General features: G+C 39.3%; 1 protein-coding gene across 1 annotated transcript in view; it reads right to left on the bottom strand.

The window, feature by feature from the left end:
* The window catches only part of LOC113933182 (BEN domain-containing protein 5), a 1,542,215-nt gene that overhangs the window by 915,695 nt on the left and 610,764 nt on the right, over nt 1-15,756 (bottom strand). The gene's annotated exons all lie outside the window — the stretch shown is intronic.

The raw sequence follows: 15,756 nt of genomic DNA on the forward strand, positions 1-15,756 counted from the left end.
GTTTTCCTTGGAGGTCTCTGGTTCCATGTCTTTCATGAGGTTATATTATTTTTAATTATAAATAATTACTTATTTCTAGTAAGACATGCATTTTTCTTGCATTCAAAGTAATTGGTATAATGAATGAAAAGTTTATTTTTTAGGAACTGGAAGTCAAAATACTACAATTAAATTCTAGTTCTGTCACATTGTATCTGTGTGACTTCAGACAAGTTTCTTAGCTTATGAGCATCAATTCTCATCTTTGTGCAATGAAGGTAATAACATCTAACTCATGTGAATGTTTTGAAGATTAAATGCAATATGTAAGTTAAGTTCTTAGAGCCTAACACATAGTAGGAACTCCAATAATGGTGCTACTAGCATGGTTAATTGAGGTAGTAGTAGCAGCAAAAGTAAAATAACAATATTACAACAATCACAAATATTACAATAATAATGATGATGATGATAAAGTAAAAGTAAATTTTAGTGATCAGTTAGGCCACTGTATCACCTGATTAAAACACTGAGGTCAGGAGAGCTAGACCAAGATTATACAATTGGGTGGAAAACTTCTCATTCCCAATCCTGTGACTTTATATCTTAGAAAATTTGGTTTGTAAAGAATATTGATTTAATTCAACTGATATGTTTTAACACCCTCAGTGCTGATGAAACAAGGTGCTAACAGAATTCACATTCTATCAAACAGAGAATCAGGCCCAACCATACCTATTTTGAAAATACTGTCAAGAACTATCATGGAGATATAGAAATGTGCAGTGGGACCACATAGGAAGAAACAACTAGAGCCCTTCTTGGCTTGGAACAGGAGTCAGAAAAGTTTCACAAAGGTAACCCCTGAGCCAGATCTCAAAGGAACAAGAATATTTTGTTAGGGTATTAGAGAGAAAGGGGGCACTAAGTTCGAAGAGCTGTGTGAATGAAGACCTGAAAGTTTGAGGGTATATTATTTTATAGGGAGAAGTTTGATGCAGATGTCCAAGGACAGATTCATTTATTCAACTACTCAAAAAATTATTTCTTGAGCACTCCTCTATGCCAAGCAATGTGCTAAGCTGACAAGGTGGTATATGAAGAGTTCTGATTACCAAGCCAAAGAATTGGGGTTTTATTCTATAAACAATAGAAATAACAGCTTTTTAAAACAAAGAAGAACAAGATCAAAGCTTCTCCTTTTTAAACTCTAATTATGTTACTGCTGACTGGACTGCTTCCCCTAGGTAGGACCTACACATTGGGGATTAAAGTGCCATCAGTACTAAAACAAAAAATTCTCTAAGACTACAGCTGAATATGAAGCAAACCTTACTGGAGCATTTCATTTTGTGTCTGGTGCTGTGGCAGGAAGAAAGTATCAGCCCTTCCCCATTGATTTTCTGGCGGCAGCAGCAAAACTACACTTTGAGGAGAATGACCTCTAGGTTGATTAAGATTTGAAAAATGTTGAATTTATGCTATAAATTCTGGCTCAAGCTGAAGAGACGCTAATGTGATTGGAACTCTTGCAGTAACTGTCAGAGGCAAGAGATCGATCTGAAATTCATGTTCAACAATCCTGCTTTACCCATTGAGCCAAAACCAGTTTTTAAAAGTGGCAAGCTTCTTTAAGAAACACAGGAACATAAGGTCAGCCTGTTCCCACCCCTCACTGTTGTTGCTTCATATTCCAGGCACATCTTGAGTAGTTAGTACTTTAACATAAATGAGATATAAACATCCCCTCTCTCTCAGAAAGAAAGAAAAAAGAAAACCTGAAGATGCATTAAAAGTTTCTTAAATTAAGAAATTCCATGGCAAAGATGTATTTGGTGCAAGAAATTCACTACATGTCAGTCTAACCTTCTCTCTGCTCCAGCATTGCTTAAAATTCACTATGTAAAATATATTGTTTCAGTAATAAGAGAATGAGTAAACACAGGCATGCTCTGGGCCTCTCGAGAGGAGGAGCTCAGTATGCAATGGCTGCTGTCAAAGGTTGCTTCACAAAGGAAAGGGTCTTTCTCTGCATCATTTGTCTCCCATCTATCCAACATACCGTAGTGAGGCCAGGGGATAGAAACAATGGTGCAGGAGAGGCAGAAGCTCTCTCCAATCATTTCCCTCCTGAGGCCATTTGAAGCCAGGTACCCACAGAAGTCAGACCCCTGGTTTCTTTAACTGTGCCGGGGCCTTCTCTAATTACAAAATAACTCATGATAATACAATTATCCAGCTTTCAACAACACACAAGTAAAATTGATAACATAGAACTGGGTCAAAAGTATTTAGGTCAAAAACAAGTTGGTTAAAATGACAAATTGGTCAAAAATGAACAATGACAGTCACATTATCCTCCCGTGTGTTTATTTTACTTCATCCTCTCCTTTATACTGGTTCCTTCCCAGCAGCATTTACATATGCTCATGTCTCTCCAATTTCAAATTAGCTTTCTTTGACTCCCTATCTTTCTGTAGCCAGAACACTAACTCTCCCAACCTCCTTAAAACTCCATTCATCCATCTATCCACATATACATCTCAAAAATTTATTTGGAGGCCCACCATATGCCAAAATTTGAGCTTGGTGCAGAAATAAAATGAATAGAATAGAAAGGCTTCTGCACTTATGGAGCTTACTTTCTTTTTTCTTTTCTTTTCTTCTTTTTTTTAGCACAATTTCTCGTATTTAGTAAGCTATCAAAGGTCAATTAGTATTTTTCCTGATAAGTCTTTTGTCTTTTGCATTTGGCATTTTTTGGTTTGTTTGTTTCAAGTTCTTATTTAAATTCTAGTTAGTTAACATATAGGGTAATAGTGGCTTCAGGAGTAGAATTTAGTGATTCATCACTTACATACAACATCCAGTGCTCACTTTCTATTGAAGAGAATACAAACAAAAATAAACAAAAAAACCCACAAAGAAAATATTAAAGAGTCACAGACACTGTGCAAAGTAAATAAGAGGAGAAAGTATGGGGTTGTTATATAGTGTGGTCTGGAAACTCATCACTGAAGAGGGGACTTTTAAGGTGAAATTTGAATAAAGGAACAAGATAAAGATCTAAAGAAAGAGATCCCAGGCATTGAAAACAGCTATTGCAAAAAGCTAGAGTAGAGACAAACACAAATTATTTAAGGAATAAATATATTAGTGTGGCTAAAGCATAGTGGACATAAACAGAGTGTGTAAGATGAATTTGAAGAAGTGGGCAGAAGCTTGATGGTGGATAGATGTGGAAGCCAAAGTACGATGTTTGGAATTTATTATAAGTACAAGGGAAAGCCATTAATGGGTTTTAAGCAGGAGAACAACAGGCTCTATATTTTCAAAAGATTACTCTGGAAGCAGGAGGATAAGATGGGAGATATTGCCATGGTCCAAGTAAATAATGATAGTGATTTTGATTAAAGTGGTAGTAGGGAAGAAGAAATAGATGAAATGGATTATGCTTTGAGGATAAACTTAGTTGACTTAGTGATAGATTGGACATGGAGGGTAGGATTACAAAAAGTGGAATTGATGAGAACTTCTAGATTATTTTATTTTTAATTTATTTTTATGTATTTTTTAAAGATTTTATTTTTTTAATTATGTTCAGTTAGCAAACATATAGTACATCATAAGTTTTTGTTATAGTGTTCAACGATTCATTAGTTGCGTGTAACACCCAGTGCTCCTCCCAACACGTGCCCTCCTTAATACCCAACATGGGGATCAAACTTATAACCCCGAGGTCAAGAGTAGTATGCTCTACTGACTAAACCAGCCAAGTGACCCTGTAGATTATTTTAAACTAAAGTATAAAGCAACTTCTTAATGAGTGTGTTTACTATCTCTATTTCCTTTGTCCCCACATATTCTTCAATCCATTACATTATCACTAGATCCCAAACAGCCACACCTTTTAAACTGCTTTTCTGAAGTTAACTAAAGACTTTCTTTTGCTAACTCATGGAATTTTTCTAAGTGCTTTACTTGACCTCCCAGCAGCCTATGACACTAACGTTCCCTTGACTGCCTAGGCTTCTTCCTCTACATAGAACTGTTCTTTTTTGGTGTTTTCATAGACTCTTATTATTCTGTGTGTTATTAAATGTTTCTTATAAATAATTTGGACGCTGACTCTCTTTTCTTACCAGATGACAGCATAAACACCTATGTTTCAGGTACCATGAATATGATGAATACTTGTAAATATAAATCTCCAAAGAAGATACTTCCTCTGAGTTTCAGGAAGTATATTCAGTTACCTTATAGACAACCCCCTTGGTTGCCTTGGATTCTTTGAATACAATATGTCAAAAATGCTCCCAGACACAAAAACCTGCTCTTCATCTTTTGCCCCCCCTTTTCAGTAAGCAGTATAACTCTCGAACCATTAAATAAAGCCAGAAATCTTGAAATAAATTTCAAAAAATTCCATTTCTCTCCATCTCCACTGCTTTAGGTCACCATCTTCTATAGCCATTGGCTACATTTAAGAGTCTCTTATTCTCTCAGCCTCAGATTTCTCCCTCTACAATCCATTTTCCACCCTGCAGAAAAAATTCTGTTTCCACAAAAGGGCAAATCTCACAAAGGAGAAAAATGAGATTGATTGTTCCATATCTTTAGGAACAAAAGTCATGTTTTCTAATGAAACCAGAAAGGATGACAACTTTGAAAAAAAAAATGAGTGCACAAATTCCTTTGGTCATCACGTGAATTCAAATCCAAGAACGATATAGACCACTGCTGCCTGGCAAGTGATTTATGAGACCGATTTGCAAGAGCAGTTTGGAATAACAATTCATGGTCCAAAATACTGAGAAACAAGCAAGCATGTGAAAACACAGTTAATTTTAAAATGTGGAATAGAGGAGAGGAGCAAGATGGCAGAGGAGTAGGAGACCTAAATTTCATCTGGTCCCAGGAATTCAGCTAGATAGGGATCAAACCATGCCGAACACCTACGAACTCAACAGGTGATCGAAGAAAATAATAGCAGCAACTCTCTGAACAGAAAAGCGACCACTTTCTGGAAGGTAGGATGTGCTGAGAAGTGAATCCAAGGTGATATTCGGGAAGATAGACGGCAGGGGAGGGGGCCTCCTTTAGCCACTACTGGTAAGTGATAGAGAGCGGAGCACAAAATCGTAAATTTTAGAAGTCAGCTTTGCTGAGGGACGTTGCTCCAGTGGCTAAGTGGGGGGTGGGACCATCGCTGGGACACTGTGGTCTCAGGACTCTCGAGGTCACAGAAAGACCGGGGGTGCCTGAGTGCGGCAGAGCTCCCAGGTATCAGAGCGGCAAACTGGCTACAGAGACGGAGAGGAGGAGTGGGTTCTCAGCTCGGGGGTGCCATAAACCATGATCCGCGGCACAGTCAGGCCACTGCTGTTCCGGGAGGGACCCAACAAGGAGCAGATCCGGGGAGACTCACCTTCCTCTCCCAGGAGGAGCAGCGCAGGAGTGCACTGCAGGAATCTTCTGGGTCTGGAGACTCCAAAAGGGGTCATAGAAACACTCGGTCACAGACCGGGTGAGCACGGAGTGTGGCGAGAGACCAGGGAGCTTAGAGTGATTGACTGATTTTCTCTGGGGGCTCAATGAGGAGTGGGGCCCTGAATTCTTGGCTCCACTGGGGCAGAGATTGGGAGGCCGCCATTTTCACTCTCGTGCTCCAAAGCTGTATGGAAAGCTTGCAGGGAACAAAAGCTCCTGAGAGCAAATCGGAGCAGATTACTTAGCCCGGCCCCCGGGAAGGGTGGGGCAATTCCGCCTCTGCAAAGACATTTGAGAATCACTGCAACAGGCCCCTCCTCCAGAAGATCAGCAAGAATGGCCACCCAAGACCAAAATTTACCTATCAATGAGAACGGCAGAATGCCAGCACTATGGGAATACTGCATGTAGAATTCATGGCTTTTTTCCCACAATTCTTTAGTCTTTCAAAGTTAATTTTTTTAATTTTCTTTTCTAGCTTTCTTTTTCTTTTTTTTTTTGAATTTTTCTTTTTCCCTTTCTCAACCAACATCTTATCAATCCCTTCATTAAAAAATCTATTTTATTTTTCATTTTTAGAGTCATATTCTATCCCTTCATAATAGTTAACCTTATTTTGGGGGTATATATATATATATATATATAAGCTGTTCTCTCTTTAAAATTTTGGGATACAGTTTCTTCTAACAGACCAAAATATACCCTAAATCACTAGTGTATGGCTTTGTTCTACTCTCCTGCCTGGTCACATTCTCTCCCTCCCCCCCTCCTTTTTTTTTAAATCCTCTTCTTTTTTCAACCAAATTCTTACCAATTCCTTTTATAAAATCTTTTATAATTTTCATCTTTACAATCATATTCCACCCTTCAACATATTTACCCTTATTTTTGTACATATATAAGCTTTTTTCCTTTAAAACTTTGGGAGGTAATTTCTTCTGACAAACCAAAATACGCCCAAAATATAGTGTGTGACACTGATCTATGTACCAGCCTGATCATATTCTGTTGTGTTTGTTTGTTTGTTTTACCTTTTTCTTTTTTCTTTCTTTCTTTTTTCTTACTTTCCCTTTCTATTCCCCTGGTTTCAGGGTTCTTCTGATTTGTTTAGTGTATATTTTTCTGGGGTCATTGTGCCCTTTTAGCATTTTGTTCTCTCATTTATCTATTCTCCTCTGGACAAAATGACAAGATGGAAAAAAATCACCTCAAAAAAAAAAAAAAAAAAAACAGAAGAAGAACAAGAGGCAGTACCGACAGCCAGGGACCTAATCATTACAGACATTAGTAAGATGTCATAACTAGAGTTCAGAATGACGATTCTAAAGATACTAGCTGGGCTTGAAAAAAGCATGGGAGATATTAGAGTAACCCTTTCTGAAGAAATAAAAGAACTAAAATCTAACCAAGTCAAAATCAAAAAGGATATTAATGAGGTGCAATAAAAAAAAAGAGGCTCTAACTACTAGGATAAATGAGGCAGAAGAGAGAATTAGTGATATAGAAGACTGAATGATGGAAAATAAAGAAGCTGAGAAAAAGAGAGATAAACAACTACTGGATTACGAGGGCAGAATTCGAGAGATAAGTGATACCATAAGATGAAAAAATATTAGAATAATTGGGATCCCAGAAGAAGAAGAAAGAAAGAGAGGGGAGAAGGTATATTGCAGCAAATTAGGGCAGAGAACTTCCCTAATGTGGGGAAGGAAACAGGCATCAAAATCCAGGAGGCACAGAGAACCCCCCTCAAAAATATGTAAAAATAGGTCAACACCCCGACATCTAATACTAAAACTTAGGAGTCTCAGAGACAAAGAGAAAATCATGAAAGCAGCTCGGGACAAGAGATCTGCAACCTAAAATGGAAGAAATATTAGATTGGCAACAGACCTATCCACAGAGACCTGGCAGGCCAGAAAGGACTGGCATGATATCTTCAGAGCACTAAACGAGAAAAATATGCAGCCAGGAATACTATATCCAGCTAGGCTGTCACTGAAAATAGAATGAGAGATAAAAATCTTCCAGGACAAACAAAAACTAAAGGAATTTGCAAACACAAAAAATATCATTCTCAATGGGGAAAAACTGAAAGCTTTCCCCATAAGGTCAGGAACATGGCAGGGATGTCCACTATCACTACTGCTATTCAACATAGTACTAGAAGTCCTAGCCACAGTAATCAGACAACAAAAAGAAATAAAAGGTATCTGAATCGACAAAGAAGAAGTCAAACTCTCACTCTTTGCAGATGAGTAGAAAACCCAAAAGACTCCACCCCAAAACTGCTAGAACTCATACAGGAATTCAGTAAAGTGGCAGGATATAAAAATCAATGCACAGAAATCAGTTGCATTTATATACATCAACAGCAAGACAGAAGAAAGAGAAATTAAGGAGTTGATCCCATTTACAATTGGCACCCAAAACCATAAGATACCTAGGAATAAATCTAACCAAAGAGGCCAAAGAATCTGTACTCAGAAAACTATAAAATACTCATGAAAGGAATTGAGGAAGACACAAAGAAATAGAAAAACGTTCCATGCTCATGGATTGGAAGAATGAACATTGTGAAGATGTCAATGCTACCTAGAGCAATCTACATATTTAATGTAATCCCTATCGAAATACCATCCACTTTTTTCAAAGAAATGGAACAAATAATCCTAAAATCCGGAAGAGACCCCAAACAGCCAGAGGAATGTTGAAAAAGAAAAGCAAAGCTGGTGGCATCACATTTCTGGACTTCAAGCTCTATTACAAAGCTGTCATCATCAAGACAGTATGATACTGGCACAAAAACAGACACATAGATCAATGGAACAGAATAGAGAGCCCAGAAATGGACCTTCAACGCTATGGTCAACTAATCTTCGACAAACCAGGAAAGACTGTCCAATGGAAAAAAGACAGTCTCTTCAACAAATGGTGTTGGGAGGGGCGCCTGGGTGGCTCAGATGGTTAAGCGTCTGCCTTCAGCTCAGGTCATGATCCCAGGGTCCTGGGATCGAGTCCCACATCAGGCTCCCTGCTCCTTGGGAGCCTGCTTCTCCCTCTGCTTCTCTCTCTCTCTCTCTCTCTCTCTGTCTCTCATGAAAAAATAAATAAAATCTTTAAAAATGGTGTTGGGAAAATTGGACAGCCACATGCAGAAGAATGAAACTGGACCATTTCCTTACACCACACACAAAAATAGACTCCAAATGATGAAAGACCTAAATGTGAGACAGGAGTCCATCAAAATCCTAAAGGAGAACACAGGTAGCAACCTCTTCAACCTCAGCCACAGCAACTGCTTCCTAGAAACATCGCCAAAGGCAAGGGATACAAGGTCAAAAATGAACTATTGGGATTTCATCAAGATAAAAAGCTTTTGCACAGCAAAGGAAAAAGTCAACAAAACCAAAAGACAACTGACAGAATGGGAGAAGATATTTGCAAATGACATAGTAGATAAAGGGCTAGTATCCAAAATCTATAAAGAACTTATCAAACTCAACACCCAAAGAACAAATAATCCAATCAAGAAATGGGCAGAAGACATGAACAGACATTTTTCCAAAGACATCCAAATGGCCAACAGACATGAAAAAGTGCTCAACATCGCTCAGCATCAGGGAAATCCAAATCAAAACCTCAATGAGATACCACCTCACACCAATCATAATGGCTAAAATTAACAAGTCAGGAAACGACAGATGTTGGCGGGGATGCGGAGAAAGGGGAACCTTCCTACTCTGTTGGTGGGAATGCAAGCTGGTGCAACCACTCTGTAAAACAGTATGGAGGTTCCTCAAAAAGCTGAAAATAGAGATACCCTATGACCCAGAAATTGCACTATTGGGTATTTACCCCAAAGATACAACTGTAGGGATCCAAAGGGTACATGCATCACAATATTTATAGCAGCAATGTCCACAATAGCCAAACTGTGGAACGAGCCAAGATGTCCATCGATAGATGAATGGATAAAGAAGATGTGGTGTATATATACAATGTAATATTATGCAGCCGTCAAATGGAATGAAATATTGCCATTTGCCACAACGTGGATGGAACTGGAGGGTATTATGCTGAGCAAAGTAAGTCAACCAGAGAAAGAACTGTATCATATGACCTCACTGATATGAGGAATTCTTAATCTCAGGAAACAAACTGAGGGTTGCTGGAGTGGTGGGGGGTGGGAGGGATGGGGTGGCTGGGTGATAGACATTGGGGAGGGTATGTGCTATGTTGAGCACTGTGAATTGTGTAAGACTGTTGAATCACAGAACTGTACCTCTGAAACAAATAATACATTATATATATTTAAAAAAAAAAGAAGATAGCAGGAAGGGAAAAATGAAGAGGGGGAAATCGGAGGGGGAGACGAACCATGAGAGACTATGGATTCTGAAAAACAAACTGAGGGTTCTAGAGGGGACGGGGGTGGGGGGATGGGTTAGCCTGGTGATGGGTATTAAAGAGGGTACGTACTGAATGGAGCACTGGGTGTTATACGCAAACAATGAATCATGGAACACTACATCAAAAACTAATGATGTCATGTATGGTGATTAACATAACATAAACAAACATTGTGAAACATAGAAAAAATAAAATAAAATGCGGAGTAAATGTTATCAGTAAAAATCTGTTATCGTAAAGCATTTTGCAATATGTAAAATACATTTACATCTTTATCTTCATTGATCTCACACTAACCTTGTGAGGAAGAGAAGGCAGAGATGTGTCGCCTTATAGTCAGGAGAGGGAAATAAAACTTGCAGAGGTTAAACACACCCCTAGTCCCAGGCATAGTTACATATGCCAGAAGCCTAACAAAACCTCTCACTCTAAATCCATTATTCCTCCCTCTCTTTCACTTACTCCCCCAAAGAGGCAAGCCAATAACATCAGTACCAAAACTTTTGTTGCAAGCTGCATGTGTGACTAACACCATTGCATACCATGAAACAGAAACATCTAGTGCCTATTTTTAGAAACTTATGCAATTCATAACTGATGAGGATTTGGAGGAAGGCATTAAACAGAAAGTGATACTTTAAGTGATTGGAGTCAAATAATCCATCCAAAAGCAAGAGCCAAAAGGAGAGACACCTTTGGGGAGGGAAAAAAAGGGAGAAATGAGTAGTGGAGACTGGGAGTCTATAATTTACACTTCCTTTGTGAATATGGGTATAAACACAACCTGGAGACACTGAAGAAGGCTCAGCTCAGAAGAAAAGAAGACAGAAGATGCAGCTACTGGGGATTACACGGTAAAGCAGAAGTCAGGCCAATCAGGCCAACATTTACAATCTTGCTCTGGGGCTTACTAGCTTTTCACCACTTAAGTTATCGTAGTCACTGTTTATCAATATCTCAGCTTCTTCATTTGCTAAGAGACATTAATGTTTACTTCTGAGGGTTAATAATAATTAATCAATAAAATAAAGGGAAAAATCAAAAAAGCTACTCCACTATTTCTTAGTGAATGACAGTTCTCAGGGGTTTGTTGATACAATTTCAGCTTCTCACACAAGAGGAAAAAATCATTCCAAATTCCCCAGCTGAAAATCATCCCAGGCTGATATATTCAAGCTCAAATGAGAAAGGTCAGGTCCAAGAAACAGAGGCAGGGGCAAGAAGAAGACAGGCAGAACTGAGGGCACATTCCTCCTGAAACTAGGTAGACAACTCTATGGAATTTTCTACAGATAAAGGTTTATATTCCTGAGTGCTATGATGCAGGAAACTGGCTCAGGGGTGCTTAGACCCCTCTGCAGGTCTCTCTAACTCTTGTTGCATTGAAACCTACTTGAATCTCTTACAGATGCAATATATGGACCATCGACACAGATGCACCTGTCCCACACACAGGGAGGGCAAAGCTGGCAGAGTCCCAGGATGGGGCCATTTGTGCTCAGTTGGCTACCTTCCCAAGCATGACTAGAGACCCGTATGCAGCAACCTATTTTGGGATTCTGCTCACTCTGAAGACAATATGTTCTTAGCTTTCTTCCCATGATATTTCCCTTCTATAAGTTTAAAAAAACCAACCACTGTTTTGACTAGCATAATTATAAGGTCTTGGAATCCCTTCTAGCGAATGTATCTGAGGGGACACAGACCAAATATGAAGTAAAGCGGGGAGCAATTCTTCAAGGTTTGTGTTATGTATTGTATATACAATGTCGATTTTTAAAGCTTTATGAGTTAAATAATATTATCAAGTACACTGAAGAGCCAGGATTTGACTCATTATAAGTGACCATGCTCTTCTCTCTTTAACAGCTGCAGCAACCAATCCATCAGAAGGTAAAATAATTTCAATTATTTGAAATTATTATTCAATTTGCAGTGGGCAAAGTCAATTTAGCTAGGTTCTAGCTCTTTTGATTTGCTATCTTTCTCACAAGCTGTGTAAGTCTAAACTACTCTCTTCCTTTTTCTGGATCTATTTGAGAATATATAAAATGTAAGTTGAACTGGGGGGCGTAGCAAGATGGTGGAGGAGTAGGAGACCTGGATTTCATCTGGTCTCAGGAATTCAGCTGAATAGGGATCAAACCATTCTGAACACCTATGAACTAAACAGGAGATTGAAGAAAAGAATAGCAAGAACTCTCTGAACAGAAAAGCGACCACTTACTGGAAGGTAGGACGTGCGGAGAAGTGAATCCGAGCGATATTCCAGAGGATAGACGGCGGGGGAGGGGGCCTCCGTCGGACGCTTCTGGCAAGTGATAGAGCCGCAGAGCACAAAATCGGAACTTTTAGGAGGCGGCTCCGCTGAGGGACCTCGCTCCAGTGGCTAAGCGGGTGGTGGAACCCTTGCTGAACAGTGTGGTCTCAGGACCCTCAGGGTCACATTAAGACCGGGGGTGCCTGAGTGCAGCAGAGCTCCCAGGTATCGGAGCAGGGAAGGCGGCTGCAGAGACGAAGCTGAGGCGCACGCTTTCAGCTTGGGGTTGCCATAAACTGTGATCCGCGGCCCAGTCGGGCCACTGCTCCTCCAGCAGGGACCCAAAAAGCAGCAGAGCTGGGGAGATTCCCCTTCCTCCCCCAGGAAGAGTGGCATGGGAGCACACCACAGGGATCTGCTGGGTTTGGAGACTCCACACCGAGTCGGGTGTAGAGATAGAAACGCTCGGTCACAGGCCGGGTGAGCACGGAGTGCGGCCGGAGACTGGAGGGACGGGAGTGATTGACTGCTTTTCTCTGGGGGCGCACTGAGGAGCGCGGCTCCGAGTTCTCAGCTCCTCCGGGCAGAGATTGGGGGGCTACCATTTTCACTCTGGTCCTCCAAAGCTGTACCAAGAGCTTGCAGGGAACAAAAGCTCCTGAGAGCAGACCCGAGCCGATTGCTTAGCCGGGACTGACAAGGGCGGGGCAATTCCGCCTCCCGCAAAGACATTTGGGAACCACGGCAACAGGCCCCTCCCCCAGAAGATCAGCACAAACACCCAGCAAGCCAAGACCAAGTTTACCCATCAAGGAGAACGGGAGAACTCCAGCGCTAGGGGAATACTGCACATAGAATTCATGGCTTTTTTACCATGATTCATTAGTTTTTCAAAGTTAATTTTTTTAACTGTTTTTTTTTTAATTTTTCTTTTTCCCTTTTTCAACCAATATCTTATCAATCCCTTTTTTAAAAAAAAATTTTATTTTTCATTTTTAGAATCATATTTATCCCTTCATAGTAGTTACCCATATTTTTGGCATATATATATAAGTTGTTCTCTCTTTAAAATTTTGAGATACAGTTTCTTCTAACAGATCAAAATATACCTTAAATCACTAGTGTATGGCTTTGTTCTAGTCTCCTGCCTGATCACATTCTCTCCCTTTTTTTTCTTTTCTTTTTCTTTTAAATCTTTCTTTTTTCAAACAACTTCTTATCTTATGAATTCCTTTTATAAAATCTTTTATAATTTTCATCTTTACAGTCATCTTCCATCCCTTCATTGTATCAACCCTTATTTTGTACATATATAAGTCTTTATTCCTTTAAAATTTTAGGAGGCATTTTCTTCTAACAGACCAAAATACGCCCAAAATCTAGTGTGTGGCACTGATCTATGCACAAGCCTGATCATATTTGATCATATTCCGGTTTTTTTTGTTTTGTTCTGTTTTTGATTGTTTTTATCTTTTTCTTTTTCTTTTTTTTTTTTCTCTTTCTTTGTTCTTTCTTTTCCTTCCTTTTCCCCTGGTCTCAGATCTTTTCTGATTTGTATAGAGTATATTTGCAGGGGACGTTGTTAACCTGTTAGCATTCTGTTCTCTCATTCATCTATTCTCCTCTGGACAAAATGACAAGACGGAAAAAATCACCTCAGCAAAAAGAACAAGAGGTAGTACCGTCTGCCAGGGACCTACTCAATATGGACATTAGTACAATGTTGGACCTAGAGTTCAGAATCATGACTTTAAAGATACTAGATGGGCTTGAAAAAAGCGTGGAAGTTATTAGAGAAATGCTTTCTGGAGAAATAAAAGAACTAAAATTTAACCAAGTCAAAATCAAAAAGGCTATTAATGAGGTGCAATCAACAATGGGGGCACCAACTGCTAGGATAAATGAGGTAGAAGAGAGAAACAGCGATATAGAAGACCAAATGATGGAAAATAAAGAGTCTGAGAAAGAGATAAACAACTACAGGATCACGAGGGCAGAATGCGAGAGATAAGCAATACGATAAGACGAAACAACATTAGAATAATTGGGATCCCAGAAGAAAGAGAGAGAGAGGCAGAAGGTATATTGGAGCAAATTAGAGCAGAGAACTTCTGTAATGTGGGGAAGGAAACAGGAATCAAAATCCAGAAGGCACAGAGAACCCCTCTCAAAAAACAATAAAAATAGATCAACACCCCAACATCAAATAGTAAAACTTACGAGTCTCAGAGACAAAGAGAAAATCCTGAAAGCAGCTAGGGAGAAGAGATATGTAACCTATAATGGTAGAAACATTAGATTGGAAAGAGACCAATGAAAGAGACCAATTGGTTTCATGGAAACCAATGAAAATGAAAACACAACTGTTCAAAATCTTTGGGATACAGCAAAGGCCATCCTGAGAGGAAAGTACATAGCAATACAAGCCTTTCTCAAGAAACAAGAAAGGTCTCAAATACACAACCTAACCCTACACCTAAAGGAGCTACAGAAAAAACAGCAAATACAGCCTAAACCCAGCAGGAGAAGAGAAATAATAAAGATCAGAGCAGAAATCAATGAAATAGAAACCAAAAGAACAGTAGAACAGATCATCGAAACTAGGAGCTGGTTCTTTGAAAGAATTAACAAGATTGATAAACCCCCGGCCAGACTATCAAAAAGAAAAGAGAAAGGACCCAAATCAACAAAATCATGAATGAAAGAGGAGAGATCACAACCAATACCAAAGAAATACAAACAATTATAAGAACATATTATGAGCAACTCTATGCCAGCAAATTAGATAACCTGGAAAAATGGGTGCATTCCTAGAGATGTAGCAAACACCAAAATTGAAGCAGGAAGAAATAGAAAACCTGAACAGACCTATAACCACTAACGAAATTGAAGCAGTCGTCAAAAATCTCCCAACAAACAAAAGCCCAACAAAAATGGCCAGATGGCTTCCCAAGGGAATTCTATCAAACATTTGAAGGAGAATTAACACCTATTCTGCTGAAACTGTTCCAAAAAATAGAAATGGAAGGAAAACTTCCAAATTCATTTTATGAGTCCACCATTACCTTGATCCCAAAACCAGACCCCATCAAAAGGAGAATTATAGACCAAGACTTTGATGAACATGGATGCAAAAATTCTCACCAAAATACTAGTCAATAGGATCCAACAGTACATTAAAAGGATTATTCACCATGACCAAGTGGGATTTATCCCTGGGCTGCAAAGTTGGTTCAACATCCGCAAATCAATCAACGTGATACAATACATTAACAAAAGAAAGAACAAGAATCATATGATACTCTCAATAGATGCAGAAAAAGCATTTGACAAAGTACAGCATCCTTTCTTGATCAAAACTCATCAGACTATGGGGAGAGAGGGTACATACCTCAATATCATAAAAGCCATCTATGAAAAACCCACAGCGAATATCATTCTCAATGGGGAAAAACTGAGAGCTTTTCCCCTAAGGTCAGGAATGCGGCAGGGATGTCCAATATCACCACTGCTATTCAACAGTGTATTAGAAGTCCTAGCCACAGCAATCAGACAACAAAAAGAAATCAAAGGCATCCAAATGGTCAAGGAAGTCAAACTCTCACTCTTTGCAG

Source organism: Zalophus californianus, chromosome 4 (assembly GCF_009762305.2).
Source record: "Zalophus californianus isolate mZalCal1 chromosome 4, mZalCal1.pri.v2, whole genome shotgun sequence".
Taxonomy (NCBI): domain Eukaryota; kingdom Metazoa; phylum Chordata; class Mammalia; order Carnivora; family Otariidae; genus Zalophus; species Zalophus californianus.